The sequence below is a fragment of the Ailuropoda melanoleuca genome, chromosome 4 (assembly GCF_002007445.2).
Source record: "Ailuropoda melanoleuca isolate Jingjing chromosome 4, ASM200744v2, whole genome shotgun sequence".
NCBI lineage: Eukaryota > Metazoa > Chordata > Mammalia > Carnivora > Ursidae > Ailuropoda > Ailuropoda melanoleuca.
In genome coordinates, this window is record NC_048221.1 from 52,744,246 (window position 1) to 52,762,985 (window position 18,740).

The 18,740-nt window shown below is 38.6% G+C and overlaps 1 protein-coding gene and 1 non-coding gene across 4 annotated transcripts in view; both read right to left on the reverse strand.

Moving 5' to 3' along the window:
• The window catches only part of TMCC1 (transmembrane and coiled-coil domain family 1), a 239,531-nt gene that overhangs the window by 197,256 nt on the left and 23,535 nt on the right, over nt 1–18,740 (reverse strand). The gene's annotated exons all lie outside the window — the stretch shown is intronic.
• On the reverse strand, nt 18,292–18,393 carry LOC117802182. Its single transcript, XR_004625223.1, has one exon. It is a non-coding gene; the product is annotated as a U6 spliceosomal RNA (small nuclear RNA).

Genomic DNA, 18,740 nt, shown 5'->3' on the forward strand with positions numbered 1-18,740 from the left:
TTGTTTTTATGAAAAAAAAGGTGATTTAAAAAATTGCTCAAACTAAGTATTGGAGATGATGTGGAGCAAATGGTGCTCTCAGACACTGCCAGTGAAAATGCAAAATGGTACAACCACTTTGGGAAAAGGCATGGCAGTGTGGTAGGCAAATGTAATTAAAGGATTTTGACACTGGGAGATTATCCTGCGTTATCCTAGTGAGTCCAATATGATCACAAGGGTCCTTGTAAGTGAAAGAGGAAGGCAAGAGAGTCAGAAATGGAACAAAAGAACCAGAGGTTGATGGGATGGGACTGCAGTTTTAAAGACAGAAGGAGGTCACGGGGCACCTGGGTGGCTCATTCAGTTGAGCGGCTTCCTTCGTCCTGGGTCATGATCCCAGGGTCCTGGGATCTAGCCCCACATCCGGCTCCTTGTGCAGCGGGGAGCCTGTTTCTCCCCTCCCCCTCTGCCTGCCACTCCCCCTGCTTGTGCTCTGTCAAGTGAATAAATAAAATAAAATAAAATAAAATAAAATAAAATAAAATAAAGATCAGGGAGGTATGGGCAGCCTCTAGAAGCTGAAAGAAGAAAGAAAAGGGATTCTCCCCTCAAGTCTCCAGGAGCATAGCCTTACCAACATCTCTATTTTTAACCTAGTATAACCCATTTCAGACTTCTGACCCCCCAGAAGTTTCATAAATATGAGTTGTTTTAAACCACTAAGTATGTGGTCATTTGTTACAGCAACAGGAAACTAATACAGCAATTTCTTAAAAAATTGAACAAATACCTACCATACCATACAACCCATCTATTCCATTCCTAGGTTTTTACCCATGAAAAAGAAAATATACAAACACACAAAGACTTGTACATAGACGTTTATAGCAGCTTTATTTGTAATAGCCCCTAACAAGAAATATCCCAATGTCCATTAATAGGGAAATAGATAAAAAAATCCAGACAGTATTATACTGCTCAACAGAAAGAAAGAAAAAAACCTATCAATACATTCACTAACATGGATGAATTTCAAAAGCATTAGACTGAGTGAAAGAAGCCAAGCAAAAAAGAATACAAACTTATTATTCCATTTATATAAAATTATTTACTTAATATACATATAGATATATATATATACATATAAGACTAATCTACAGTGGTTGCCTGTGGATGGAACTGAAGGGAAGAATATATTATAAGGGTTACAAGGGACATGAAGAAACTCTTAGGGGTGATGAAAATGTTTATCTTGATTATGGTGATCATTTTAAAAGTGTATAGTTGCAGGGCTCCTGGGTGGCGCAGTCAGTTGGGCATCTGACTCCTGGTTTCACCTCAGGTCATGATCTCACAGTCATGAGACTGAGCCCCACATGGGGCTCCGGGCTCAGCGTGGAGTCGGCTTGGGCGTCTCTCTCCCTCCCCCACTGCTCCCCTCCTGTGCTCTCTCTCAAATAAAAATAAATATTTTTTAAAAAGTGTATACATGGGGGTGCCTGGGTGGCTCAGTCGTTAAGCGTCTGCCTTCGGCTCAGGGCGTGACCCCGGAGTTCTGGGATCGAGCCCCACGTCAGGCTCTTCCGCTGGGAGCCTGCTTCTTCCTCTCCCACTTCCCCTGCTTGTGTTCCCTCTCTCGCTGTCTCTCTCTCTGTCAAATAAATAAATAAAATCTTTAAAAAACAAAAAAAGTGTATACATGCATGAAAACTCATTAAACAATTTAAATATGTGCAATACATTGCATGTTAATTGTACTTCATTAAAACTATAAAACAAACGTAATAAAGTGATAAACAAACATTAGTTTGGGGGCACCTGGGTGGCTCAGTCGGCTGAGGAACCAACTCCTGATTGCAGCTCAGGTCATGATCTCAGGATAAGGGCAGTCTCCTTGTCCCTCTCCCTCTGCTCCTCTCCCCACTTTCTCTCTCCCACTCAAACAAATAAAATCTTTAAAAAAAAGAGAGAGAAACACTAGTTTTGAACATCTACATACTCAACAGTGAACCAAGAGCTGTGAGACAAGCAGGAAAAAAAATGCAAGCAGCACAGAACAGGAGCTATGAATATCTAGGCATTAGAATAAAACAGCCTAAATTTAGTATTAGTTTCAATAACTATCGGCAAAGGGAGTCTTGATTGTCTAAGCCTCAGTCTCATTTTCCGTAACAATAAGATAATAATACCTACACTTCATATGGCTGTTGTAATCCATATGTTGTAAGGATTAAAAGAAATAATACATAAAAATCATGTCAGCCATCTAGGAAGTACCCAATTTAATAGTAGCTATAATAACAGTATCTTTTGAGGCGCCTGGGTGGCACAGCGGTTAAGCGTCTGCCTTCAGCTCAGGGCGTGATCCTGGCGTTATGGGATCGAGCCCCACATCAGGCTCTTCCACTATGAGCCTGCTTCTTCCTCTCCCACTCCCCCTGCTTGTGTTCCCTCTCTCGCTGGCTGTCTCTATCTCTGTCGAATAAATAAATAAAATCTTTAAAAAAAAAAAAATAATAACAGTATCTTTTTTCCCCCAGAATCTGAGGGACTGCATGTTTCTTTACAGGTGAGGCCTATTTAACTCTTGATTTATATATAATTCTGACAACTTTAATCATTTAAATAAATAATTATAAGGAGGATTATAAGAACCAGTGAATACAAATAATAAGAGAACTTAGAGCAAAGGAGAAGGAAAAAAGTATTGCATTATAAATTAATTCATGGTCCTAATGAAAGCCCTGAGTTATCAAGAACAGATTCCACTATACATAGAATACTATCTTTAAAAGGGTGAAAATTTTTTTCTTATCAGGCTGAAAAGAAACACACGTAGTTTTACGGTTCTAAAACAGCTAATTTCTTTCAAAATCACACTTCTTCAAGAGGTTACTAATCTGGAAACACTATAACCCTGTAATCTCCCTCAATACTGAGCAAACGAAACATTATCATATAAAACAAAAGAGACTTTCTGTAGCTCTAAATAATTTACTTTGCATGAGCCTCAACAATCCTAAAGATATAAATTCTTTCAAAGCTGAAACAAAATGGTATACTGAAAGTATATATTCACGCAAAAATTTTCAGTATTTCTTAAAGGAAGTAAAATCTTTTAAAGATTTTTATTTGATTTGAGAGAGAGAGAGAGCACAAGCAGGGGGGAGGGGCAGAGGGAGAGAGACAAGCAGGGAGCCCCACTGGGGCTCAATCCTAGGACCCTGACATCATGACCTGAGCTGAAGTCAAAATGCTTCACTGAGTGAACCACCCAGGTGCCCCAAATGAAGCAGAATTTTAAACATGCAGTACATTCTGCTATTATGGCTCACTCACCTACTAATTATAGGTCCTTGAGCAAATTACTTAATTTATCTTTAAAGTGTAGATTTAAATATTTCTCATTCCATAGGGTTATTGTAAAGAATAAAAGACTGTATGTATAGAAAGCACTCTATATAGTGCCTGGCACAAAGTAAGCAAACACTCAGTGTTAGCTGGCATTACTATTTTTGTTTTTGTTTTTGTTTTTTGTTTTACTGCTGAAGATATACCATATCATGATCATAAATTAAATTTAGCAGAGTAAGATTTAGGAAGGATTCTATTTAATACACACATATACACATACATACACATATATGAAAATGTATTTATACACACAAGCATATTAGAAAGGATTACATTTACTGCAAAATTGTAAATTCTATTCTAATTACACTGAGATTAGGTAACATTTCAAAACTGCGGTATTTACTGAAATGTCTATTTTTTTAAATTAAAGATAGATGCAAAACCTGTAACAAAGTCTAAACCCTGAAAGAAAAAAAAAGATGTAAAAGGATACTACCTCCTCAATTCATGTTCTTCTACCTACGTTGCTCAAACACTTAACGTCTCATTCTTTTGTATATCCTCTCTCACAATGCAACTAAAGTTACAAATGTTTGAATGCCTTAAAAATGTTAGACATTGTGGGGCGCCTGGGTGGCACGGCGGTTAAGCGTCTGCCTTCGGGCTCAGGGCGTGATCCCAGCGTTATGGGATCGAGCCCTGCATCAGGCTCCTCTGCTATGAGCCTGCTTCTTCCTCTCCCACTCCCCCTGCTTGTGTTCCCTTCTCTCGCTGGCTGTCTCTATCTCTGTCAAATAAATAAATAAAAAATCTAAAAAAAAAAAAATGTTAGACATTGTAATACCTCAGTCCCTAAAACCAAAAGAAAGTCTATTTTATATCCAACACACTGATGTTAACAGTGTCTACTTAGGCCAGGGCTAAAATACAGATATTTAATTTCCCATTTTGTCTTCCTATAACACAAAGTCCATTCGTGAAATAACTCGTATCCAAAATATTGGCATTTGCTGCTGAGATGAAGCAAAGCTTTAATCACTGGACAGCATTCACAGAAAATTAAACCAGTGAACCTAAGACCTGTTGAACAGTGGGGTTTCTCGGGGTTGGGTTTTCTCCCCACTCCCAGAGCAACCTAAACAACAATTTTCCAAACTACGCATAATGCATTCATTCCCAGGTCACTACTCAGAAGCATATAAATAAACCACTGCACAGCCAGAGCCAACCAAACCTATTCTGACAGATCGAGGCCAACCAACTGCAAAGATTCTGAATATGCACCCCCACAGGTCTAGGTAGCACCAACCCTTGCTCTAGCATATGTTCCTTTCCTTCCTGTAGGCCTTGTTCTGGCTTTTGAGGAAAAAGAAAGAAAGCTGTCATTTGAGTGGATCAAACATCCAGCAGGGAGAGTAGAAAAATTCTGTCAAACATCTGCTCAATTGAAATGAAGGCAACTTAGCTATAAAAGACAATACAACAAATTCAGTATACTTAACCTTTTTAAATTTTTTTATTCATTTAGAGAAAGAGTGAGAACATGCACGCATGTCTGTCAGCGGAGGGAAAGGGAGAGAGAAAATTTCAAGCAGACTCCCGCTGAGTGCAGAGCCCGACTCGGGGGTTATCTCACAAAGCTGAGGAGATCATGACCTGAGCAGAAACCAAGAGTTGGACACTTAAACAAATGCGCCATCCAGGCGCTCCCAATATACTTAATCTTTTTAAAGATCAAAAGAATAAGAAAATATTCAGAGATGCTACCTCATCACATTATAAATGAGCTAGCATAAATAGTAAATATAACTCAAAGTCAAGTAATATTTTATGCTGACTCCGTTAGACAACACGCTTCTGAGCAATGAGGTAATCCGCATCTTAACATTTTATAAAATTCTAGAATAAAAATAGAAGGCATATGGAAGGGGAAGAGATTGTTGGGTAGGGGGAGTATAGCATTAACTAGCTCCAAACATCAATTTAAAACATAGCCTTAATTATTTGCCCACACACAGGAAACATGAGCAGGAGAACAATATTTCTGGAAAGCACTAAAATTACTGATTCAATCATTCACCCAACAAGTAATTACCCAATACCTATTCCCTGGTTAAAACTGCAGTATATACTAAACTATAAAAATGTAAAGGATAAGAAAAGTACCTGTAAGTATATATATATGGAAAAGCAATTTCCACACATCTATCTTAAGAACAAAATAATACAAACTAAACACAATATAAATCTAAGCTATGAATTCTCTTCTTCACTAAGCTACCTCCTTTTAGCTATCACCATAAGGTACGTCAAGTTCTATACATCTAGGGGGCGCCTGGGTGGCATAGCGGTTAAGCGTCTGCCTTCGGCTCAGAGCGTGATCCCGGCGTTCTGGGATCGAGCCCCACATCAGGCTCCTCTGCTATGAGCCTGCTTCTTCCTCTCCCACTCCCCCTGCTTGTGTTCCCTCTCTCGCTGGCTGTCTCTATCTCTGTCAAATAAATAAATAAAAATCTTAAAAAAAAAAAAAAGTTCTATACATCTAACACCTAACTCATGACCTTTCCCTAAAAAAAACAAAAAACAAAAAACACCTTACCTCTTTCAGTACTCCTTTTCTCAATGAAAGGCACTAAGGTGCTGAAACCAGAAATCTCAGAGTCCTCACTCTCCCCCTTCATACTCTACCCATCACCAAATTCTGCTACGTCTCCTAAATATACTTGAATGAATTCCTTTCTATCCTCTCCATCAATAACCATTCTTGTCTAAGTAAGCTACACTCCTGGTAGCTCACCCAAACTAGACTAACTTCCTAAGCCATAGCTTGCACCCATTCTGGTACCCCTTCAACCCATTCCCTTGCAGTAAAAAGTGTTCTCAACAAAAGCATGTATGACCCTGTCCTTTACTGTTTAAAACCCTTTAATGGTGCACTGGGTGTCATACGCAAATAATGAATCGTGGAACATTACATCAAAAACTAGGGTGCACTGTATGGTGACTAACATAACATAATAAAAAATTATTATAAAAAAATAAAAAAAATAAAACCCTTTAATGGTTCCTCCTTCTTAGAATAAAGACAAAAACTTCTCAACATTACCTACAAAAAGCTGCATCCAAACCATGTTCCTTCTCCCTCTAGCTCTCAGTTCTCAGGCCATGGTAGCCTTAATCAAGAGTCCTCATGTCACCATTTTCCCTTCTACCACAGGGCCTTTGCACCTACTCTTATTTTTGCCTGGACAACTATCCCTCCTCTCTTTGCCAAGTTAACATCTATTCTTCCTTTAAATCATAGCACAAATATTTCTTCAGGATACATTTTCTAATTTGGTCAAATTTCATTAATATCATCACTTATCCCACTGTCACAGTTTTAATTTAGGTTTTAATTTAATATTAATACTTATCTCCTCCGAACTACAGGTTTCATAGAGGGATGGTATCACATTAGGTTGTGTTACACGTTATATCCCCAATGGCTGGGTAGTTCAATAAAAAAATACTGCATGAATGAACAAAAACATGAACCACGTTCAAGAACCACTGAACATTGTCTAGGCTGTCTAAGTCAAAGTTCAGTTGCCAACCAATCACAAAACATTCAATACAGGTCATGTTCCACCATCATAATCCTTACTATATTTAATTTCCTTCAGCAAGGTCCCTTTAGCAGGAATAATGAAGTTTATTTATCATAGGCCTTCTTCCAGTGGCTTCCTATTTAAATGAGAAAACCACCAAAAAGTCAAACTCCACTGAATTCTCTAAAATACAGCAATCTAAATGGTTTAATTAGTTTTCATAACAAAATCACTGATATTTTTTTGCATTTCACTGTCAAGTTCCAAAGCAAAGACAAATCTCCGGTTTATCTTGGAAGTCTGAGCCTCTTGCTCAAGATAAATTACTGAAAATAAAAGTCTACTAAAAATTAATACTTAAAGAAGTTAAAATCTCTAAACACTTTTAAAAAAAAAGGTTCAGTGAGAAAAGCAGAAGAAAGCAGGGCAATGTTTGGATGAAAAACCCTTTTCCACCATACAAAACAAGAAGACAGACATCTTCCCCATGAATTCTGGCAAGGTCAATTCCCACCCTTATTCACAAATTCTTGGATAGCTTCCTTGGCCTAAAAAACCCTACGCCATTTCACAGTGACTGAGTAAAGCCTGGGTATGGATATGGTTACTTAGGGGACTTGCCTATTTTGATGGTAAGGAAACAGTTCCCTATGGTGTTTCAACAATTCTAAGTCATAAAAACAGTGGGTATTATAATTCATGACAAAACAAAAAGAGCAAATAAAGTAAGATATCCTGTTGTAAGCAGAGTCCACAGCATAAGAAATTATTAACAATTTAGGAAAAGATAAACATCTATCAAGAAATTATGAGAACTAAAGAAACACTGGTTATTAAGATTCCAAAATGGCCAAATGACTTCGCATGAAAATTTAGTAAGAAACTTTCCTCATTCTTCAAAATTATTAATCTCTTCAAACAAGGTCAACAAAAGACTGCCAAAGCAAACAATCTAGAACTATGATTTTATTCTAAGAGAAATCGTACATTCTGCTAAAAACAACTATATCAGTGCACAGACCTTTCACTATGATTTTTCTCACATAAATTTTTCTTAAATTTTGGGCATCTACCACCACTTGAGAGAAAAAGAATGAACAAGCAATAAAAAAATATTAGTGGTCTCATTACATTGCTGGTAGGAATATAAAATGGCTCAGCCATTATGGAAAAGTTTGGCAGTTTCTTATAAAATTAGACATGCAGTTATCATACCTCCCAGCAATCTCACTCCTTGGCATTTAACCCAGAGAAATGAAAACACATGTTCACGTAAACTTGTACATGAATGGTCATAGCAGCATTACTGATAATATCCTAAACTGGAAACATGAATGTCCCTGAATAGGTGAATGTTTAAACAAACTCTGGTACATCCATACCATGGAATACTACTCAGTAATTAAAAGGGAGTAGCAATTAATACTGACAGATCTCAAGCGCATCATGCTTAGCAAATAAAAAAAGCCAATCTCAAAAGGTTTCATGACTCCCATTTATTTTTAAGATTTTATTTATTTATTTGACAGAGAGAAAGACAGCCAGCAAGAGAGGGAACACAAGCAGGGGGAGTGGGAGAGGAAGAAGCAGGCTTCCCAGCGGAGCAGCCCGATGCGGGGCTCGATCCCAGAACCCTGGGATCACGCCCTGAGCCTAAGGCAGACACTTAATGACTGAGCCACCCAGGCACCCCCATGACTCCCATTTACAACAGCATCCTCAAAACGACAAAACCGCAAAGATGGAGAACTGATTACTGGTTGTCAGGGGACAGGGACAAGGACCGGATGGAGGTGGTTCCCCAAAATAAAACAATATTTTGAATTTGTGCAATAAACATCAACTGCCCTTGGACTTTCAAGTTTTAACTCTGGCCCTGTCTCCAGTGAAATTATTTGCTAACTTTCCCCTTCAACTAGCTGATTCACTAAATTAGCAGCAGCTAGTAAGGCAAAATATGGCAATGAGGTACTTCTGTCTCTGCGTTATTAAGATAGCCTGTGGGATTAAGATACCCTGCTCAGTGGGGAGTCTGCTTCTCCCTCTCCCTCCTCCCCCCACTCATATGTGCGCTGTCAAATAAATAATTTTTTTAATTGACCAAGCAGGGGATTTAGGAAATACCACCAGTATAGCTAACCAACATCTTTCATTTATTCCCAATTTTTCTAATTCAGAGTTCGACAAAAACAATACTCCTGGCCCTTTACTTACCCCAAAAGCTATTAGGTGTTTCTAGAGGCAATTAAAGATAACATTCACAATAACCTATCTCCAAAAGCTAATAGAAGTAATTTTTGCAAAGATGTGGTAAGAACATAAGCCTGAGCTCTACCCAAAAGGAAAAGTTTCAAAGTATTGCAGCGCCAACCATCATAACTAATTTGCTCACCTTCAATTTCCTCATAGGTTACCACAGTACCTAACCCCACAGAATCATTATGAAGATTAAATGTAAATAACACTTGGAACATGGTCTGATATGTATGAACATTAATAAAGGGAAACCTCATGAAAATGGAGTCAGGAGGCCAGTAGGGGGAGCTCTCATGCCCTACCACTGGTAGTCAATTGCAGACCCAACAGGAAGAGAGGTGCCAGTACAAGTCCATTACTACTTTAGCCACTACGTTACTAATCCAGCAGAAGGAAAAAAGGCTTTTCTCCTGCCCCAGGAACAGCCCAGCCAGTGAGAGACTGTGACAATCCAGCCAACGAAAAGCCACTACACTCTGAACTCCCAGTGGACTTTCTCCTCCAATGGACTTTTTGTTTATAACAGCCCTCCCAATTTCCCTCTTTCCTCTATAAAAGAGCAGCTGAGATTCTCTGCTATTCCCAAATAAACCTATTTTTGCTGGTAAAATAACTGAGTTTTCTTTTTAAGGTTAGCATGCAGAATAAGCACAACAAAAGTATTAACTTAATAAAAAACTGGGGCCCCTGGGTAGCACAGTCGGTTGAGCATCCATCTGGGGTCATGATCTCAGGTTCTTGAGAACCGACCGGCCTGTGTGGGGCTCTGAGCTCAGCAAGGAGTCTGCTAAAGTTTCTCTCTCCCTCTCACTCTGTCCCTCCCCGTGCTCACTCAGTCATGCATGCACTCTCTCTCAAATAAATATTTAATAAAAATTATTTTAGGGACACTTGGGTGGCTCAGTCAGTTAGGTGTCTGCCTCCGGCTCAGGTCACGTTCTCAGGATCCTGGGATCGAGCCCCACATCAGGCTCCTTGCTCAGCAGACAACCTGCTTCTCCCTCTCCCCCAACCCCTGCTCATTCTTTCTTGTTTTGCCCTCTAATAAATAAAAAAAAATCTTTTAAAAAATAAAAATAAGTATTTTAGGAAATGTCAGGCACCTGCATAGGCAGTGGCAGCAGCATCTTTGCTCCTGCTAGGAATGCCACAGCAGGTGTTTCTCATTATCCTGGACACAACAACCTTAACTTACTTCTTGCCACTCCGGTTTTTTTTTCTCAATCTGATAAGAAAAGGAAATTACCAATCAACCCTAATCATAAATTTACAGGAAGTTGGAAGAATCAGTAAATTGAAGACAAAAGACAATAATATGAAACTACTGTTCTTTATAGATTTAGAGACCTCTTTTTTATAGCATCGCCTCATATTTGTATATCACATTGTAGTTTCAAATTCCTTCTTAACACATATTCTCATTGGATCCTCACAAAAATCCTGTGAGGTCCTTACTGTTACTTCACACTTTACAGATAAGGAAAAAGAGGCTTAAGCGATATGTTGAAGGTCACACAACCAGAAAGTAGAAGAGCTGGAATTTAAACCTCTCAACTACTCTACCACAGCTGCCTCTCTAAATGGGGATAAGTTTCACAATGCTGATACTACAGTTTTCTGATCAGCATCCTCCATGGTATTTCAGCAAATCATTAACAGCCTCAAAGCATTATGAAAATTTAGAGCAAATTCAAGAATCACAGGACTTTAAGGATCATTTTAATGTAATCTCTCATTTTACATATGCTCTCATAAAAAGAAAATGTTTTTAGTACTCAGGATCAAATTTTTTTTTTGTTTAGGGACACGTGGGTGGCTTAGTCGGTTAAGGGTCTGCCTTCGGCTCAGGTCATGATCTCAGGGTCCTGGGATCTAGCCCTGCTCAGTGGGGAGTCTGCTTCTCCCTCTACCCCTCCCCCTGCTCATGCTCTCTCTCCCTCTAACAAATCTTTAAAAAAAAAAAAAAAAAGAATCTTCTAAAAAAATATTTTTTTTGTTTAATGTTCTCAGGTTTCAACATCTGCAAGCATTTGTGGAGATCAAGGGGCTAGGGAAAAGAAGAAAAGGATTAAAACATACAAACCCTAAGATAACCTCTGTTTTGCCTGATTACCTCTTCGTTTCCAACATATTTGTTGAGGGGAAAAAAAGACTCTTACTGATAGGCACACTTCAAGTTTAAGATTTTTTCTGATAGTCCACATAAAAACTTGTATATAAATGTTCATAGCAGCACTGTTCGTAAGAGCAAAAAAGGGAATCAAAATGTCCATTCACTAATAAATAAAATATGGTACATCCATAAAATGGACTATTATTTGGCAATAAAAAAGAACTGACACATACTGCAGAATGGCTAAACTATGAAAACATGCTAAGTGAAAGAAGCCAGTCACAAAAGACCACATTTTAAGTTCATTTACATGAAATGTCAAGAACAGGCAAATCCATGGAGACAGAAAATGGTTACCTAGGCTAGGACAGGGGGCGCAAATGGGAAAAGACTGCTAAATGTGTACAGAGTTTCTTTTTGGGGTGATGCAAATACTCTGGAAATGGTTGAACAACTCTGAATATAATAAAAACCTCTGACATGTAAACTTCAAATGGGTGAATTCTAAAGTATGTGAAATATACCCCAATGAAGCTAATAAAACAAGATGTTAAGTAAGGGAAAATGGTATACAGAAACTCTGTATTACCTTTGCTTAACTTTTCCATAATTCTAAAACTCCTAAAAGATATAGATATATATATTAGTAAACAAGATTACATAATAAACAGCTGAAGTATGAGCTGTAAAGTAGCATCGCAAAACTTCAGAAAGATTCACACAGTGTCTCGGACAAAAAAGTGAAAAATATTTGGGGCGCCTGGGTGGCACAGCGGTTAAGCGTCTGCCTTCGGCTCAGGGCGTGATCCCGGCGTTATGGGATTGAGCCCCCACATCAGGCTCTTCCGCTATGAGCCTGCTTCTTCCTCTCCCACTCCCCCTGCTTGTGTTCCCTCTCTCACTGGCTGTCTCTATCTCTGTCGAATAAATAAATAAAAAAAAAAATCTTAAAAAAAAAAGTGAAAAATATTAGATGCAAAAAATGAGGTTAGGCCTTGTTTACAGGGCTACACAATAGCACAGGGAGAGGAACAACAGAACTCACAGACCTGGAACAAGCTCATCATTCATTTGGCTAAACACCTTCCTTTACCCCTCCCTACATACAACTTTCCAAATAAATTAACTTTCAAGCAACCCAAAAACTTCTAGAAAAAAGTCTACACAGAAAAGAAAATGCTGGTAAACAACACTGCCACCTTATCAATGTAAAACTACTCCCTCTTCACCCTGGATTAGGACGTTATTAGAAAAACATTTTAACACAATTATGTCTTCTCTATTTCTAAAGATTAAAGACCTTACTCTCTACAGATCACACCTTAGTATAGGGTTCAAGACTCAAATTACTGATGAAACATAAAGGATGTCAAGATTTTGTTGTTAATGGCTTCTTAAAATGAATAATAAGCACTCAGTGTTCAAAAAAGGATATTGACTGGAAAGGGGCATAAAGAAACTTTCCGAAGGAAGGAAAATATTCTACATCTTAATCAGATTGGTGTTTATAATTACACACATACACACACACACACACATCTATATACATATGCAAAAATTCACTGAGCTATGTATACCTCTTAGATGTGTGCATTTACTGGAAATTATGCAGTTTTTAAAATGGAATTAAAAAAATAGTATTCCACAGAATTATCTCATTATCCCAAAGCATATGATGTAGTAAGAGTCAGATTTTCCTCTTCTTTTAGTAAAAGGAATCAAGCACAGAGAAGTAAAGCAATCTTCTTTGGTATCTCAAAATCAAGAAGAAAAACAGGTCTCCCAACTCTGTTCTATCATCAGTCTAACCTTTGTGCCTCAGACGAGACTGAATCCTAAGATTCTTCTGAGAGTGAGAAAAGACAAGAGGGCAGAACCAATCCTAGTTAAATCAACATACTCACCACCCCCAAATGCCATATCCTTATTCTCCAAAGAGAAAATTATTTAAGTAAATTCTATGCCCAATGTGGGGCTCGAACTCAAGACCCTGAGATCAAAAGTCAAATATTCTACCAACTGAGCTAGCCAGGCACCCCAAGAGAAAATTATTTTTATCTAGAACTGGTCATGAAATAATACAAAGAAGGCAAAAGGAAGTTCTCAGGTTCACACTCCCTCTAAAAACTATCATGATGCTACCTTGTGCTTCATTCTGTAGTTTTTCCAAGGAAGTTCTCAAGCACCACACTCTCTTAAGTTTTGGCCATTTACATGTCTAGAGTGAGAAAGTAAAGAGTATGCAGGTTAGGCCTCAATGAACTGAGATGAAGTATGGCTTTGATTTCAGTTACAAAATTTTGGCGTTAGAACAGATCTGAGCAGCCAATGATTCGTTTAATAAATAAATGAACTAAATTCTAAAATAGTTAGGGACTTGCCTAAGACTTCACAGCTAATAAAGAAGTGGCAGAGTCAAAGTTGAACCCAGTCTTCCATTCACCATACCACACCTATACCTCTGCCCAGTTAGAAGCAGCATACTATCTTACCTAAAGTGATAATTACACTTGGGGTGGGGGGGCAGTTCATATTATTCAAATTCTCATACCCATCTGTCTCACAGCACGAATATTTTAATTAATTTATAACCAGAATTATAAAGGTCAACCAAATTACAGTCAGTACCTTTTTTCTCAGCTGTAAAATCCCCTTGGTAAACTGAATTAGTACCAAAAGGTTATTTGGTACATAAATAATCAAGGCAAAAGAGAAGGATGGTTTTAAAGAATATATGCAGCAAGTTCTTCATGGCATACCATCTTACTTCACCAAAGACATTCATATACAGCCATTTATCCAATCAGCAAACACTGAACTGCCTACTAGATGTCAGGTGCTGTATTAGGCCTAATGAAAACAAAGACATAGATACAAGGGACTTGGTTTAGGTAAGCAAACAAATGACAGATTGTGGTAAGGGTTATGATGGGACAGCCAAGGTGCCACTGAAGCCCAAAGGAGCAACATCTACTCTAATCTGGGGGGTCAAAGAAGTCAGACCAGCTACTTACTCTCCCAAGCAATAACATTTGCTCTAGAAGCTCAGGCTTCTCATTCTTGAAATACACTATTTTAAACACTGGTCTCTTATTGTCATAAAAGTCTCCAAAACCTATGTCTGAGACAAAAGAAAAACAGTATTACAATATTATCCTATTTATGTAAAATTCATATACCTATATGTGTATATATTTTCCTATTTTCAAAGAGACATACATGTATGGAAGGATATTTATAAAAACTTCAATGGTAATCATTCCTGTGGGATGGAATTTCAAATTGTTTCAACTTCTTTACACTTTTCTGCATTAATTTTTAAAAATACTCTACCCTACCCTGTAGGAATGCCTGGCTGGCTCAGTCAGTGGAGCATGCTATTCTTGATCTCAGAGTCAAGAGTTTAAGCCCCAAGATGGGTGGAGAGATTACTTTAAAATTAAAAAAAAAAGAATACTGCTGTAGTTTTTTATTCTGCTTAACCAAGGTGAGTAAAACAGGGCAAGCACACAGACCAGAGCTGAATAAACTACCACTGTACTTATATCAACCTGTCTCCCCTATTCAGAGTATTATTTGTCACATGGGGGACACTAATGCGGCATACTTGGTACCTTTTATTTACACTTGTAAGAAGGGCCACTTCTGGGAAAGTTTCTGGAGAAACAAGAAAGGTAGATGGGGACCAAAAATAAACGGGTCATAATCGCAATGCTAAGGTGTTTAGACTTTATTCTGTGGGTAACAGAAAAACAGAGGGGTTTTTGACCTAAGACTAACAATGAACTCCACTTTTTAACAAGGTATCTGGTAGCAGCTAGAATATATAAACAGGAAATGACATAAACACAAAGAGATGTGTTGAAAAGTTGTGGTTCTATGTTCAAAAAAAACCTAAGAGAAATGCAAATTTTTATCAGCACTCTCTCTGGTGGATAAGAATAGAGGCAGTCTCCTACTTTCAACGTTATACATTTCTATAATCCTTGCATTTCTTAAAATAAGTATGTATTATATTTATAACCAGAAAAAATAAGAATGACTTTCACAGTAACTCAAAGGGGATGCAGGGGAAATGATGAAAGCTTGGATTATAAACTCTATAAGGACAAGAAACTCATCTATCTTATTTACCACTATATCCCTAATACCTTGTACAGTGCCTAGCACGTATTAGGAGTTCGATAAATGTGCCAGAAAAAATGAAAGAATGAATGAGTGAACAAATGTACATCCTAAAGGCTCAATAAAGAAGAAACATTTCAGAAGTATAATACACATTTCTTGGTCAACATAAAGGCCAGGAACAGGAAGAAATTAAATATAATCCCAAGTTTTATGGACTAGTTGGCTAAGTGAACGATGAACCATTAATCAAGGTAAGTAAAACTAGAGGAGGTACAGGTATATAGGAATGCCAAGAGAGCGTGGCAAAATGTCAATGAATTTGGCAGAAGGCACTAAGTTTCAGGAACCAGTAGGGAGTGTAGGCTGAAGATGCAGATTTGGGAGTCATTCATATGAAGCTGTATCAGAGATGGGAGATACCGCAAACCCGTTATTGACTCTCATGTTCTTAACAGCAGAGAAAGGCATATCAAAATAAAATACACCCACTATTCTGTAGCCCTGATACCCTGATTTCTTTCTTTTTTTTTTTTAGATTTTATTTATTTATTTGAGAGAGAGAGCATGAGCAAGGGGAGAGGCAGAAGGAGACCGAGAAAAAGACTCCCTGCTGAGCAGGGAGCCTGACATGAGGTTCAATTCCAGCACCCTGGAATCATGACCTAAGCCGAAGGCAGATGCCTAACTGACTGAGCCACCCAGGCACCCCTGATACCCTGATTTTTGCCCCACTGATATTTAAACCTAGATTATAAAATAAGAACACCTTAGGCTTCAGAGTCTTCATCTCTCATTTGCCTCCTACATACAAGAGCATACAAAGGCTCACGGTTACATTTTTACTACTTGCTACAAATTCTGGGCTCACAAATCCAGGCCAGATCAGAAATTCAATACACTTGCATTATTTGCCATAAACATACAAAATTCATATACTGGCTTTATTCAATATTAACCACTGGCAAACTAATATAAAGTAATGGTTTGTCACTGACTTTTTAAAGTTTTGGTTTGAAACTTTTCAAAAAATTTATGTTTTGGGAGAGTACTCTTAATAGACAATGTTTTTACAGATGTTTATTCTCAATAGGATAGGAAAAGTTATTTTTGAATACTTTGTTCATCGTATTCCAGATTACAACATGATACTTCCAACTGTCCTCAACTATGCAAGTCTCTTCCCTCTCCTGTTAATTCTACCTATGAAATGGGGTCTCCCCGTTTCCTTTGTTTTAGCTCTACCTCTAGAAATCCATCCTATCTCAAACTGCCTTTATCTAAAAACTAATTTCAAAAAGTTCAACAAATGGGTTAGGCTAGTCTCATAAATGCAGAGACACAAAATATAAGACTAATTTGTCTCCATGCTTTTATTCATGTTATTTTTCATACCTGCAGTGTTAATCCCTTTTTCCCAACATTTACCCAAACAGAAGCCACAGATCATACCCTCCTAACCACTTCAGCCCTCACCTATTCTTTACCTTCTTTGAATTCTCATAATACAAATGCGTGGCCTTCAAAAGTTAGCTATGGGGCACCTAGGTGGCTCAGTCAGTTAAGCATCTATCTTCAGCTCAAGTCATGATCCCAGGGTCCTGGGATATAGCCCCACACCCGGCTCCCTGCTCAGCAGGGAGCTTACAGGGAGCCTGCTTCTCCCTTTCCCTCTGCCTGCCTCTCTGTCTCTCTCTCTGTCAAATAAAATTAAAAAAAAAAGTTAGCTATGTTTTCCTCGATCTACACTGGAAAGTTAGCTTCTTGAAGAGAAATGTCATATCCATACTGAGTACACAGTTGGCATTTAATGAATACTTACCAACTCAATGGTGGCTCTGAATCTATATCTTAGATTTTTGCCTTCCTAACCCTACTTTGTTTCTGCATTGCCATATACCAGAAATAAAATATACTGTTTTGTTTTTCATTTAACTAACAGATATTAGACTATCTTAAACCTAAATTTATTTTACTTTTTTTTTTAATTTTATTTATATGACAGAGATAGAGACAGCCAGCGAGAGAGGGAACACAAGCAGAGGGAGTGGGAGAGGAAGAAGCAGGCTCATAGCGGAGGAGCCTGATGTGGGGCTCAATCCCAGAATGCCGGGATCACACCCTGAGCCGAAGGCAGACACTTAACCGCTGTGCCACCCAGGTGCCCCTATTTTACTTTTTAAACAGCCAAGTCTGTCATCTTATTTTAGGACCACAAGAAAGAAAAGCTTGGGGACGCCTGGGTGGCTCAGTTGGTGAAGTGACCTGCCTTCAGCTCAGGTCATGTTCCCAGGGTCCTGAGATTGAGTCCCACATCAAGCTCCCAGCTCAGCAAGGAGCCTGCCTCTCCCTCTGCTCCCCTGCTTGTGCTCGCCCTCTCTCTCTTTCACACAAAAATACATAAATAAAATCTTAAAAAAAAAAGCTTATCTATTAAACACTGTAAGAAACCATTATTTTTGCCAAGTAAAAGAAATCAAACTCCAAATAAAATCATATTAGAAATTTGACAATCAAAATACCGTACACTTCTTCAGTATATTTACATTCTTTGTCAAAACATGACATAAGGAAATTTTTTTCTTTTTAAATTATTTTATTCAAGAAAGTGGGGGGGCGCCTGGGTGGCATAGCGGTTAAGTGTCTGCCTTCGGCTCATGGCGTGATCCCGGCGTTATGGGATCGAGCCCCACATCAGGCTCCTCCGCTATGAGCCTGCTTCTTCCTCTCCCACTCCCCCTGCTTGTGTTCCCTCTCCCGCTGGCTGTCTCTATCTCTGTCAAATAAATAAATAAAAATCTTTAAAGAAAAAAAAGAAAGAAAGAAAGTGGGGAGGACAGACGGGACTGAGCTGAGCCCTGAGTCTCTAAAAATATGGAACACTTCACCAAACTGCATGTCATCCTTGTGCAGGGGCCATGCTAATCTTCTCTGTATCATTAACATGGGGCAAATTCTTGCAAAGGTTAGTCAACTGGCCAGAATTTTTTTTTTTTTTAAGATTTTATTTATTTATTTGAGAATGAGAGAGCACAAGCAAGGGAGTGGGAGAGGGAGAAGCAGGCTCCCCACTGAGCAGGAATCCCGAAGGGGGCTCGATCCCAGGATGCCAGGATCATGACCCAAGCCAAAGTCGCTTAACCAACTGAGCCACCCAGGTGCCCCAACTGGCCAGATTTTCTAAACCTATCTTAAGAAAACAATTTTCGGGGCGCCTGGGTGGCACAGCGGTTAAGCATCTGCCTTCAGCTCAGGGCGTGATCCCGGCGTTATGGGATCGAGCCCCACATCAGGCTCCTCCGCTATGAGCCTGCTTC